The sequence below is a fragment of the Pseudorca crassidens genome, chromosome 4 (assembly GCF_039906515.1).
Source record: "Pseudorca crassidens isolate mPseCra1 chromosome 4, mPseCra1.hap1, whole genome shotgun sequence".
Lineage (NCBI taxonomy): Eukaryota > Metazoa > Chordata > Mammalia > Artiodactyla > Delphinidae > Pseudorca > Pseudorca crassidens.
The window spans coordinates 106,026,646-106,038,576 of NC_090299.1; positions in this window are offsets into that span (position 1 = coordinate 106,026,646).

Below are 11,931 nucleotides of genomic sequence, written 5' to 3' on the forward strand. Positions count from 1 at the left end.
TTTCCTCTAGAATTCTAACTTTCTCCTTGTTATGGGTTGAATTGTCACCCCTCTCCCGCCCCCCACCCCACCCCTGCAAACTCATATGTTGAAGTTCTAACTCCCAATATGTTAGTATGTGACCTTATTTGGAAACAGGGTTGTTGCAGGTGCAGTTAGTTAGGTTAAGATGAGGTCATGCTGGAACAGGGCAGGCCTCTATTCCAATATGACTGGTGCCCTTATAAAAAGGGGAAATTGAGAGACTGACAGAGGGAAGATGAGGTAAACACACACAAGGAATAGCCCTCTGATAACAGATTGGAGTGATGCATCTGCAAGTCAAGGAATACCAAGGCTTGCTGGCAAACAACAGAAGCTAGAAGAGGCTAAGGATTCTCCATTATAGATTTAAGAGAGAATACAGCCCTGCTGACACCTTGGTACCAGATTTCTAGCCTCTAGAACTGTAAGACAATCAATTTCTGTTGTTTTAAGCTACCAAGTTTGTAGTACTTTGTTATAGCAGACCCAGGAAACTAATACAGGGTTCTGTAACCAAAATTTGTTTAATGATCTATCAACTGATTAGTTAAACAAAGAATTGGAAAGTAGCTCACTTTGGAAAACATTTGTTACCCACTTTAGAGTCATCCACTGTCTCAATTTCTGGGAGGAATTCCAACAAAGGCTCACCAAAACTTCTCAAATAACTATTAACTTTACCTTTTACTCTTTCTTAGAGGCTCCTTGTTTACAGCACTAAAGTTAGATAAAACTAGGGAAAAAAAAAATGAAAAGAACATTTTACCTGGAGAAAGCTGAGTAGACACAGAATGGTTTTCCTGGTCATTTTGAGGGAGAGTCCCCCATTTTAAGAATGGGAAGGTGATGAGGAAACTAAGGCTCAGATGAAGCAAGGCCCTTATCTACAGTTAAACAACTAGTGATGAACAGAGCCTGTCTCCCCCACCCCCCATCCCCCAAAAAACTAGGGCAAAACCAACCCTAAATATTAGAAATTAAATGGTTTAGTTTCCCCTCCCCACTGGCTATGTTAAGGTATAATTTTTTAAAGACTAATATCATGACTCACACAAATATAAAGTTAACACACGTCAAAAATTTTATTAAACTGATTAATGAGGGGACCAATAATATGTCAAAAAATACTTCAAAAGAGAATTCAAATAGACACTAAAATGGATTTGCTAATAGATGCATACAGTGGAATCAATCATATCTTCACTGGCCAAAATTTCTTTGCATTTGAACAGGAATCACCATCAGTTTTCTAGAACTAAGTGTTGTAAAAAGGCAATGTGTTGTTCAAAGGCAATGATTCCTGTTCTGAGTAAGAAATCCACAAATTTATGACCTAATTTCTGCCCTTTGGAAGCTTGGACACCAAGTATATGGGTGCCAGAAATAAGGAGCACTGGAAATGAAGTTCAAAGACCCTTTAGCTTGTACATGAAGCAGGAGAAAACTGTAAGTATAGGATGGTAGGGACAGAGGACAGGGAACATAAGGACAAGAGTAAAGGGCCGGGTGAGGCTTTCTTGATTGTGTGCATTTGAGAGGGAAGCGATGAAGACAGAGACAGAAATGGAGGGAAGGAGGAAAGAGGAGGGCAATTAATTACTCAGTATCTTTCTATTCTCAGGCTTAACAGTCAACAAACAGCATTTCTATGTTGCTTCCCATGTGAGTACCTGGCACATAGAATTTAGCACAGAAAATACAGGCAGACACAGATATATAAAGACACATGGGGATAGACAGGGAAGAAGTATAAGATCTCAAGGGAAAATATAGCTACTCCAAAAACACTTTTTCAAATTTGTGGGTGAACTCTGTTTTGTGGACTGATAATTGTCAAACCTGGATACTTAGAAAGCAAGGTCAAGAGTTACCAGACAGGGCTTCCCTGGTGGCGCAGTGGTTGAGAGTCCGCCTGCCAATGCAGGGGACACGGGTTCATACCCCAGTCCGGGTAGATCCCACATGCAGCGGAGCGGCTGGGCCCGTGAGCCACGGCCGCTGAGCCTACGCGTCCGGAGCCTGCGCTCCACAGCGGGAGATGCCACAACAGTGAGAGGCCCGCGTACCACAAAAAAAAAAAAAAAAAAAAAAGTTACCAAAGAGGTAACTATGTCTTTTCCTCTTTCTCTTTTTTTTAATAAATGTATTTTTAAATTTATTTATGTATTTATTTATTTTTGGCTGCGTTGGGTCTTCGTTGCTGCAAGCCACCTTTCTCTAGTTGCGGTGAGCGAGGGCTACTCTTCGTTGAGGTGCATGGGCTTCTCATCGTGGTGGCTTCTCTTGTTGCAGAGCATGGGCTCTAGGCACGCGGGCTTCAGTAGTTGCAGCACGCAGGCTTAGTAGTTGTGGCGCACGGGCTTAGTTGCTCCTCGGCATGTGGGATCTTCCTGGACCAGGACTCGAACCCGTGTCCCCTGCATTGGCAGGTGTATTCTTAACCACTGCGTCACCAGGGAAGTCCCCTCTCTTTTTCTTATTTTATTTGTACTTATACATAAATAATGCTGCACCAAATAGGTCTGTGTACACAAGTGTTTCCATATATTAGATAACTTTCTTATAAACAATTCCTGAAATTAGAATAACTATGACAAACTGTATGAAATACAGGGAACTTTTACACATATTGAACCAACTAAATTTCCCTACAACAGTGCAGGAAGTCCTATTATCTCCTTTACATGAATGAGACTCAGTTTAAGGTTTTGGCTAAGTGAAAAACAACACTAGGATGTGACCTGATTCAATAACTAATTGTGTCCTTTCCCCCGAACTGCATGGTACTAGCTTTTTAGTTCACTCTGTGTCCATTTTGGAGGCTTTGGAAGTGATAAATGTGTGTGGTGGGGGTAACTTTAACCTGGAAAATACCAAGGCAGTGAAGTGGTCAGAGCTAGCTCGAGATGCTAACCGGAAGTTCTAATTTGAATGGTTCCATATCTTTGAATAATTAAGATTAAGAAACAAGTATCTTACAGTAAATTCTCTCTGTTGGCAGACATTATTACTCAAAATACAGTTGGAGAAAATTGCTTTAAATCAATATTAAGTCAAGTTGCATGCATTTTAATGGAAAATAAAGGCTTTAACTTAGGATTGAAAAGCAAAGTATAGCATCTGTCAGGAGATTTTTTTTCTTAAAAGTGTGGACAAGGGGAACCCTTCTGGAGCCCTGAAGTCATCTGAGTGAGGCTGACTCAAGCTTCTCAGCTTGTCAAAACTATTAAGATTTATGGAAGCTGCTTTTATTCCACAAGGACTTCTGTTTAATAGGTTGTGGGTGAACCCATTACACATGAATACCATGGCCTCATGATTCTTGTTTCCTTGTGAAAGTGTGTTTCCTGCACTGAATCATCCTGTAATTTGCTCCACAGGGTTTCCATCTGTTTAGATCAAGTGTGAAAAAGAACTGCCTGAATCACATACTTAATTTGGTTCAATGAAAACGCATATGGCAGTGTAGCAAAGACATGCCACAGACTTTACATTCAGGTATACAGGGGAGAAATGCAGCTTTGTCTTATTTTGAAACTGATCTAATAATCTCCCATGCCATTTAAAGGCATCTGCATCTCTTCCTGTTTAACTATTTCTATCAGGTTAACTCTCTTTTGGGTAAGTTTTCTGCCTTTTTAGAATATTTCATCTTCCCCTCTCTCCTCTCCAATGTCTGAAAGTCTAAGGGAAATCATGTGATTTTAACCCCTAGAGGAAAGCGGGCTTATTACATTCCTCACCTGTAGGTCTTTATGCCTTTTCTTGGTACCTGGGTTTGTGATGTAGCTGGATATGGTTTGGCCCCTGGGTATTTTATGATGACGTCTACTGAAATGTGGCTGGTCACTGCTAGTGAAGTCAGTGGACACAGCCATTGGTTTTTTCTTAGCAAGTCCCCACATGTTGCTGCCTCTTTGTCCTGAGCCCAGTCTCCAGTCCTTTCATTGCCTTCATATCTTCTGCACTGTGGAACCAGGCACAATACCTCTGGTTCATTTCTCTACACACCATTCTCTACTTGTGTTTCTTTCCTTCTCTCACCATGTTAGATGTGGCTCAAGTCAAAAGCAAAGCTTTGCATAAAGACCTGTACAAATAAGCCAGACACTTTGTGATTCCCTCATACCTATCCAGATGGCTTTATGGGCATCCCTCAAGACTCAAACCCAAAGGAGAGGATAACAAGTTTACTAGCATTTGACCAACTTGCCCTACTTTCTCCTCTCTTCAAATATTTCATACTTTCATGAGCTCTAACACATATTATTTCATATTTTAACATTATATGTAACTTCATAGATATGTGCAAGAAATTCTCTGGGACAAATACCCAAGAATACATTAGGCCACAGGGTGTAACAACAATGAACATGCCACTTCACAGACCCACAAGAGAACATAGTATTTATCACTACATATCCTGACCAACACTTTGCATGTGCATTTCTGATGTTTGTACTCTGATAGCTTTAACATGGTGCCTCAGTGTTTAACTTAGTTTCTCTGATTACAGCATTTGAGGACTCTCTTTATGAACTTGTTAGCCATTCAGACTTCCCTCTCTACATTGCCTTTACATATTGTCAACCCATTTTTTCCCCTGGGTTTCTTGTCTTTTTTTTTGTTGATGTTGTTGACCTTTCTGTATGAATATTTTTCTATTAGATTTATAAGATTTAACTTTCACAATGATGTCTTTAACTCATGCAGAATTGCCTCTGTATACAGTGTAAAGTAGGGATCCAAATTTCTCTTCGAGTGAAAATTTTCCCAATGCCACAAAAATGATCTGTGCTTTCATTTTCTAATACGTCACTTTATCTGTCAGCTGTGTAAGTCTCCCATATATACAGTCTAATTTCTGAGTCTTTATTCTATTCCACTGATCTATTTGTCTGTTCCATAACCAATTATGTGTTTTTTAAACCATATAATTGTCAAATATCTTAATATCTCATATAATAAACTTCGTCTTTTCTCTTCTTTTTCAATTGTGGCTTACCTATAAATGGATTTTCATTTTCCCAAACAAATTTTAGAAGAGTTTTTCAAGTTTTTCAGAAAATATAGATGGAATTTTGACTGGAATTGTATTGCATTTATAGATGCATTTGAGGAAAATTGACATCTTTACTACATTAAATTGGCCTATTTATTCAAAACTTTTCTTATGTCTTTAACAGAGTTTTAAATATTTCTCCACAAAGATATTGGCTTTCTTTTTTAGGTTTGTTGCTAGAAATTTATTCATTTTGATTGATATTAAACATAGTATCTTATTTCAATTATATTTTCTAGTTGATAGTTGCTGGTATAGGAAAATACTATTGACTTTTACAAGTTGGTCTTGTCCCCAAAACTTTCCTAAGTTCTCTTTATAGTGCTAATAGTCTTCTGTTAACTCTGTTGGAATTTCTATGCATATGATTATTTCACCACCAAACTAACACCACATAACACTAACATTTAGCACTATATGGATTGGCACATAGTAGGCATAGAGGAATATTCTCCCTTTTTCCTCAGCCCGTACACTCAAAGTCATTCATAATTGATAGTGAGAAATTTTTTAATTAAAATAAAAAAGAGCTAGTTGCCACAATGTGAAAAATTGTCTGCAATTCTTTTTCTGTTGCTTGGCTTAAGTTTTATTTTTTTTTGTTTTCAGATTTTGAACTATTTGAATTTATTTATTCCATTGCTATAACTTTAGTGGTTACCCTTATAATTTCCACATGCGTAATTTGACTTAAAATCTAAAACAATTTATCTCTTCCTCCTGAATAATAAAAGGTTTTCAGAATTTTTCATTCCAATCATATTCTATTTTACATATTATTATTGTCTGGTATTTTATTTCCACTTGTGTTTTACCTTCAAAGTAGTCAGCATTACTTTTATTATTTTACAGAGTCAGTGATTATTTAAATATTCTTATATTTACCAATTTCTTTTTGTCACATTGCTTCTTGCTTCTCATTCCTTCCTTCTACTCTCAATGCTTTAATTCCTTTAAAGTGTGTCCTTCTCTTACCTATTACAGAATGAAATTCAAACTCTGTGACTTAGCACCAAGACCCTCTATTGTCTGCTCTTCCCTATCTCTCATTTCTTTTGCTTCTCCCAGGACAGGATGTTAATGCCACTGTTTGTAGATGACCACACCCCATGTTACCCATTTTCTTTATTTTTGAAACTGCTACCTGGCCAAATGCTCAGTACTGTTAACTAAACTAGTAGTTGCAGTAGGTGAACTACACTCCATTTAGGCAGGGATTTTGTTTTGTTCATTGCTGTATTTCTAGTGCTTGGAACAGAACCTGGCATGTAGTAACTATGTGTTGAATAAATGATTAAAGGATTGAATCAATAAACGTAAATACAGGAAAAAAAATAAAGTGTGTCCTTGAGTAATTTTTTTCAATGAGAATGAATAACTAGTAAATTCTTGCAAGATTATTGTTAAATGTCTTCATTTTACCTTTGCCCTTAAATTATAGTTTAGTTGGGTATACTAGATTGTCAACTGTTTTCTTGAAAAATATTTTCCTTTTTTCTTCTATTCTCCATTGTTGCCACTGTGAAGTCTGTTGCAAATCTAACCTAATTATCTACCTTTGTAAATAATGCTTTTTTCTCCCTGTTAGTGTTTCAGGTTTTCTTTTATGTTCTGTCTTTAGTGTTATGCAGTTTAATTATGATGTGTCCAAGTGTAGATTTAGTTATTTATTTACTTAGTCTTCCTTGGATCTAAGTTAACCACAAAATTCAAGGTTGAGCTGATTATTAACCTGCTCTACAGAAGTCCAATTAAAACACTGACATAGGGCTTCCCTGGTGGTGCAGTGGTTGGGAGTCTGCCTGCGGATGCAGGGGACACGGGTTCGTGCCCCGGTCTGGGAAGATCCCACATGCCGCGTAGCGGCTAGGCCCGTGAGCCATGGCCACTGAGCCTGCGCATCCGGAGCTTGTGCTCCGCGACGGGAGAGGCCACAACCGTGATAGGCCCGCGTACCGCGAAAAAAAAAAACCACTGACATATGAAGAGGTAGTTTAATGAATGTACTATCAAGTCATTCCTCTCTGGAATATTGTCTATTTAGACCTCATTAGCTTTCCACACTGCAAAATTATGTGAATTAAGTTACATGCTGGTTACATGCTTTTGGATGTTATCAAGGTTCAACATTATCCATATATATATAATGTTTTTGTACTGTCTATAAATCAGAGTTGAAAACAATATATATAAAACTAAGAGGTTAACAGTTCCAAACTTCTCTACCTCAACCCTCAGATATTAATCATTCTCTCCTTCCATCCTGGCTCTGAGAAACAGAAGAATCTTTCCCTTTCCAAGGTTCACCCACCTTTTCTTCCACTATCTTTGACACTTGGCTCAGTAATTATACCTTCACTCCAAGCTCATTTAAGTCTTTTCCATTCCACCCACTCATTTTTTTGCAGGTAAAGAAATTTCAAGTTTCACATTTTCTAAAAAATAAAAACTTTCCCTTATTCTTTCTTGTCCCTCCAGCTAATAACCTCTATTTGTCACCCTCACAGCCAAACTTCAAAAAGGAGGGAGAGCTCTCTTATACCCCCCCCACCCCCACCCCCACCCCCATACACACCAATGTCATCCTGGCTCTGCCGCAATTAAGCTTCTTCTAGCACCACTCACTGAAACCTCTCCAGGCAAAACTACTAATAACTTCCTGACCTCTAAAGCCAAAGGAGTTTTTTTGTAACCAATCCTATTTGGATGCTCTAAGCCTTTGGACATCTTTGCCTGATTTGTCATTATTGACTTTAGGATTATCACTCTCTCAGAATTCTTCTCTGGCTTTTCAGATTCCTCCTCCTTGGATTACTTTTCATACTGTACCACTATTCCTCTACTCCTCTTTAAATGGAGGAGAACTATGGGGTATTCCTGGTCCTCTTCTCATACCCATTTCCATGTCTTCAGCTAGTACTTATAAAGTGAAGACTCTGAAATGTCTCTCTCTAACCCTTGCCTCCATCTTGAGCACAGACCTAATTTCTAGTAGCATGTTTGACATATTCAGCTGACTGCCCGATAGCACCTCAAACTCACTGTGTCCAAGTCCTTTTCTTTTTCTTTCAAACTTTCTCTTTCTCTTATATTCCCTATTTTGATAAGTACCACTGTCATTCACTGTTCACATTTAAAACAGAGTAATTCTCTAGTCTGGTGCTATCCAGAACATTGTGTGATGATGGAAGTACTCTGTGTCTATGCTGTCCAATATGGTAATACTAACCACTTGTAGCTACAGAGCACTTGAAATGTGGCTAGTATGACTGAGGAAATGAATTTTTACTGCATTTAATGTTGATTGATTTAAATAGCCATGTGTGGCTGTCCTATTGGAAAGCACAGCTCTAGCCCTTCATCTCACCTAAATTACGTTTGCCATCAGGACACATAGATTCTATCCCTTAAATTTACCTTGAAAAGATCCTTCTCAAAGCAATCCCTCTTTTCTATCTCCACCACTACCATTTGAAAACATCAACCTGATTATGTCTTTTCCCTGTCCCAAATGTCTTCACTAACCTCACTTTTTTTTTTTTTTTTTTTTTTGCGGTACGCAGGCCTCTCACTGTTGTGGCCTCTCCTATTGTGGAGCGCAGGCTCCGGACATGCAGGCTCAGTGGCCATGGCTCACGGGCCCAGCCGCTCTGCGGTATGTGGGATCTTCCCGGACCGGGGCACGAACCCGTGTTCCCTGCATTGGCAGGTGGACTCTCAACCACTGTGCCACCAGGGATGCTCAACCTCACATTTTATATTTTATATAAGATAATATCTGAACTTCTAGTTGTAGCCTATAAAGACTTCCATGATCTGGTCCCCCAGCCACTCTCATCCACACCACTCTCCCAGCACCCTCTATAACAAGCATACTCAGCTCTTTGCTCTTTCCTTACAAGCCCAGTAATACTTCCAAGCTTGTTTACACTCTGTACTTCTACATAGTTTATACTCTCTCTCACTCTCTCTCTCAGTTCCATGGATTTTTACCTAAACTAAAGGGACCAGATCAAATGCCACCTCCTTCCTATATTTGTTTGTATATCTGTTTCTTTTTCCTCCAGAGTAAGGACAATGTTCTATGGAACATTTTCACTCTCATATGTGAATGAGTGAGTGAATGAATAATAAAATTTCAAACAAGTCCTTCTATAATTAAAGGCCAAAAGTGTATCACCTGAAAAACTTGAGTGCTTCCTTTTTTCAGATAGCTGAAATTATAAACCTATAACTTTTTCTTATCTCTATAAGTCATCTATTTTCATATGTATGAAAACAGAGCTTTCTTTATTTTTCCTAACTGAATTTAGGCAAATAACATCACATCTCTAGATTTATCACTTATTATCCCTGTAACACAATCCCTCTAAGTCCCAACTTTCCCATCTGAAAAATGGGGATAATTGTGTGGAAGCAGGAAATGGTGGAAAAGGGAAAGAAAGAAAGAGAGAGAGAGAGAGAGAGAGAGAGAGAGAGAAGGAGGGAGGGAAGAAGGAAGGAAGGAAGGAAGAGAGAGAGAGAGGTGGGGAGTGAGGGAAAAAGGAAGCATGCAGTAAATCCTCAGATGGAGGAATTGATACTTTTCCAGGCCTCCCCAGGTGATCCTGGGAATACACAGACGCCAATGATACTACTGATTTAGAGTGAAGTTTCACCAGATCTAAGAAGCATCCCACTTTTTAATTCCATCTGTGAAGAAAGGTGTGTTGTAGGTCAATTCCCAGATAACCCTGGGTGTTCGATCAGAACTTGGGTCTGAGACATACCTGAAAACCAATTCCCCAATCTATGCCTGACTACACTTTTACATGGATGGTTCGAATTCTGAATTTGGTCTGCAGACCCTAAATATAAATTCATTTCTCTACAATAGTAGTCTATAACTGATAGGATTTTCATGAGGATTCAATGAGATCTTAATGTGCTAATCCTTTCAAAGTGTTTAGCACAGCGCCTCACCCACAATAAGGGCTCAAACGTAATAGTTATGATTATTATTTATGGGATTCAATAATTTCGCATGTTCTGAAACTGCAATAATTTTGAGTGCCAAATCATAAATTTCTTCTGCTCAAGTGCTGGGAAGTCAGACTGGAAAGGAACTAGTAGCTAAAATATGTATATGCACAGCACTTATCAAGGTTGTATTTTTGTTCGTGTGATTATTTGATTCATATCTGTCTCCCTCACTAGACTGTATTCTCCAATTACAATTGAGCCTTGTCAATTTTTGGTTGTCCTTGGATCCCCAGCACTTAACAAAGGGCCTGGCACATGGGAAGCACTTGATAAATATTTGCTGAAATAAGTTGTTCAATTATTTGAAAACATTCCAGGTACTACGCTAGAAATTTGGGAGACAAAATGTCTCAGAGAAAGTCTTCTGCCATCAATGAACTCTAATCTAGTCAACAAGTCCCTAAATCAAACCGATGCTTATAATGGAGCAAAGTACGTGTTATGAGAATTGTTCACATGGAGGGCTGTGGGAAAATATAAGAGGGGCATCTAACCAGTCAGGAAATGGGGAGTTAGGAAAAGGTTTCAAGAGGATGTGACAGTTAAGATAATCTCATAATATTCAAGAAAAAGACAAAGAGCAGTCCAAGGAGAGCAAGAAGCATAGAAATGAGAAAGAGGAAAGGCAAGTTTTTCTGTTTAATTGGAGAAGGATCTGCAAGAAAAGAGTGGCAAGAAACAAGAAGGAGAAGTAGGGAGAAATGAGAACATGTGTTGTGAACCATGTTAAGGATTTTGAATTTAATTATGAAGGCAATCTGGAGACACTGGAGGATTTGAAACAGAGAGAGATGGTAACTTGAAAAATGAGTGGACTGGGCTAGGTCTCTAAAGTGTCTTCTGGTTGTAGAAATCTGTGATTCAGAATTTTTTTTTTTTTTTTTTTTTTGCGGTACGCGGGCCTCTCACTGTCGTGGCCTCTCCCGTTGCGGAGCACAGGCTCTGGACGCGCAGGCCCAGCGGCCATGGCTCACAGGCCTAGCCGCCCCGTGGCATGTGGGATCTTCCCGGACCGGGGCACGAACCTGTGTCCCCTGCATCGGCAGGCGGACTCTCAACCACTGCGCCACCAGGGAAGCCCAATTCATAAATTTTGAATGCTAAATTTAATACTCAAATACAGTAACTGTATGTATTAGGATAGACTAAACTTCTGTAACAAGCAGACTCAAAATGTACGGACAGCAGAGGTTCATTACATGCTCAGATGGCAGCCGAGGGCAGGTGCTTTGAGTACCTTGCGGAGGAAAGATAGGATCTGCTCCTAACAGTCATTCTAGGCTAACAAAACTCTGCCATATTCAATGCATGGCTTCCAAGCTCACGCTGGTCTTCACATCACCATTTCATCCTTTGTGAATGGGTTATGGCATGAGAAGCACCCTATAGGAGGCTTTATGAGTCAGGTCTGGAACTGGCACAGATCACTTCCATTCAGTAGGACTCACTGGCTAGAACCAAATCACGTGGCCACTCTAACTGCAAAGAAGGCTGGGAATTGTAGTCTAGCTGTTTGCTAAGGCAGTCTTTACCACACTATTCTAGCTTAGAATTTGGGGTACATTTGTGTTCCCTTTCCCCTAGATGGTTTTATTTTCTATTTTAATCATCTTAGAGTTTGTGTATTTCATTATAAGATAGCTCAAATTCATTTAAAAAAATGCATAGTGAAAACTATAAATAAAGCAAAAATCATATAGTTGGTGAATGTCAACAAGACTGTATGGTATTTTACAGTTCATAAAGGCCTTTCACACTCTTTAGTTTGCTTTTTTAAAGCAACCCTTTGATATAAGCAGGAAATGTTACCACCATTGTTTAAA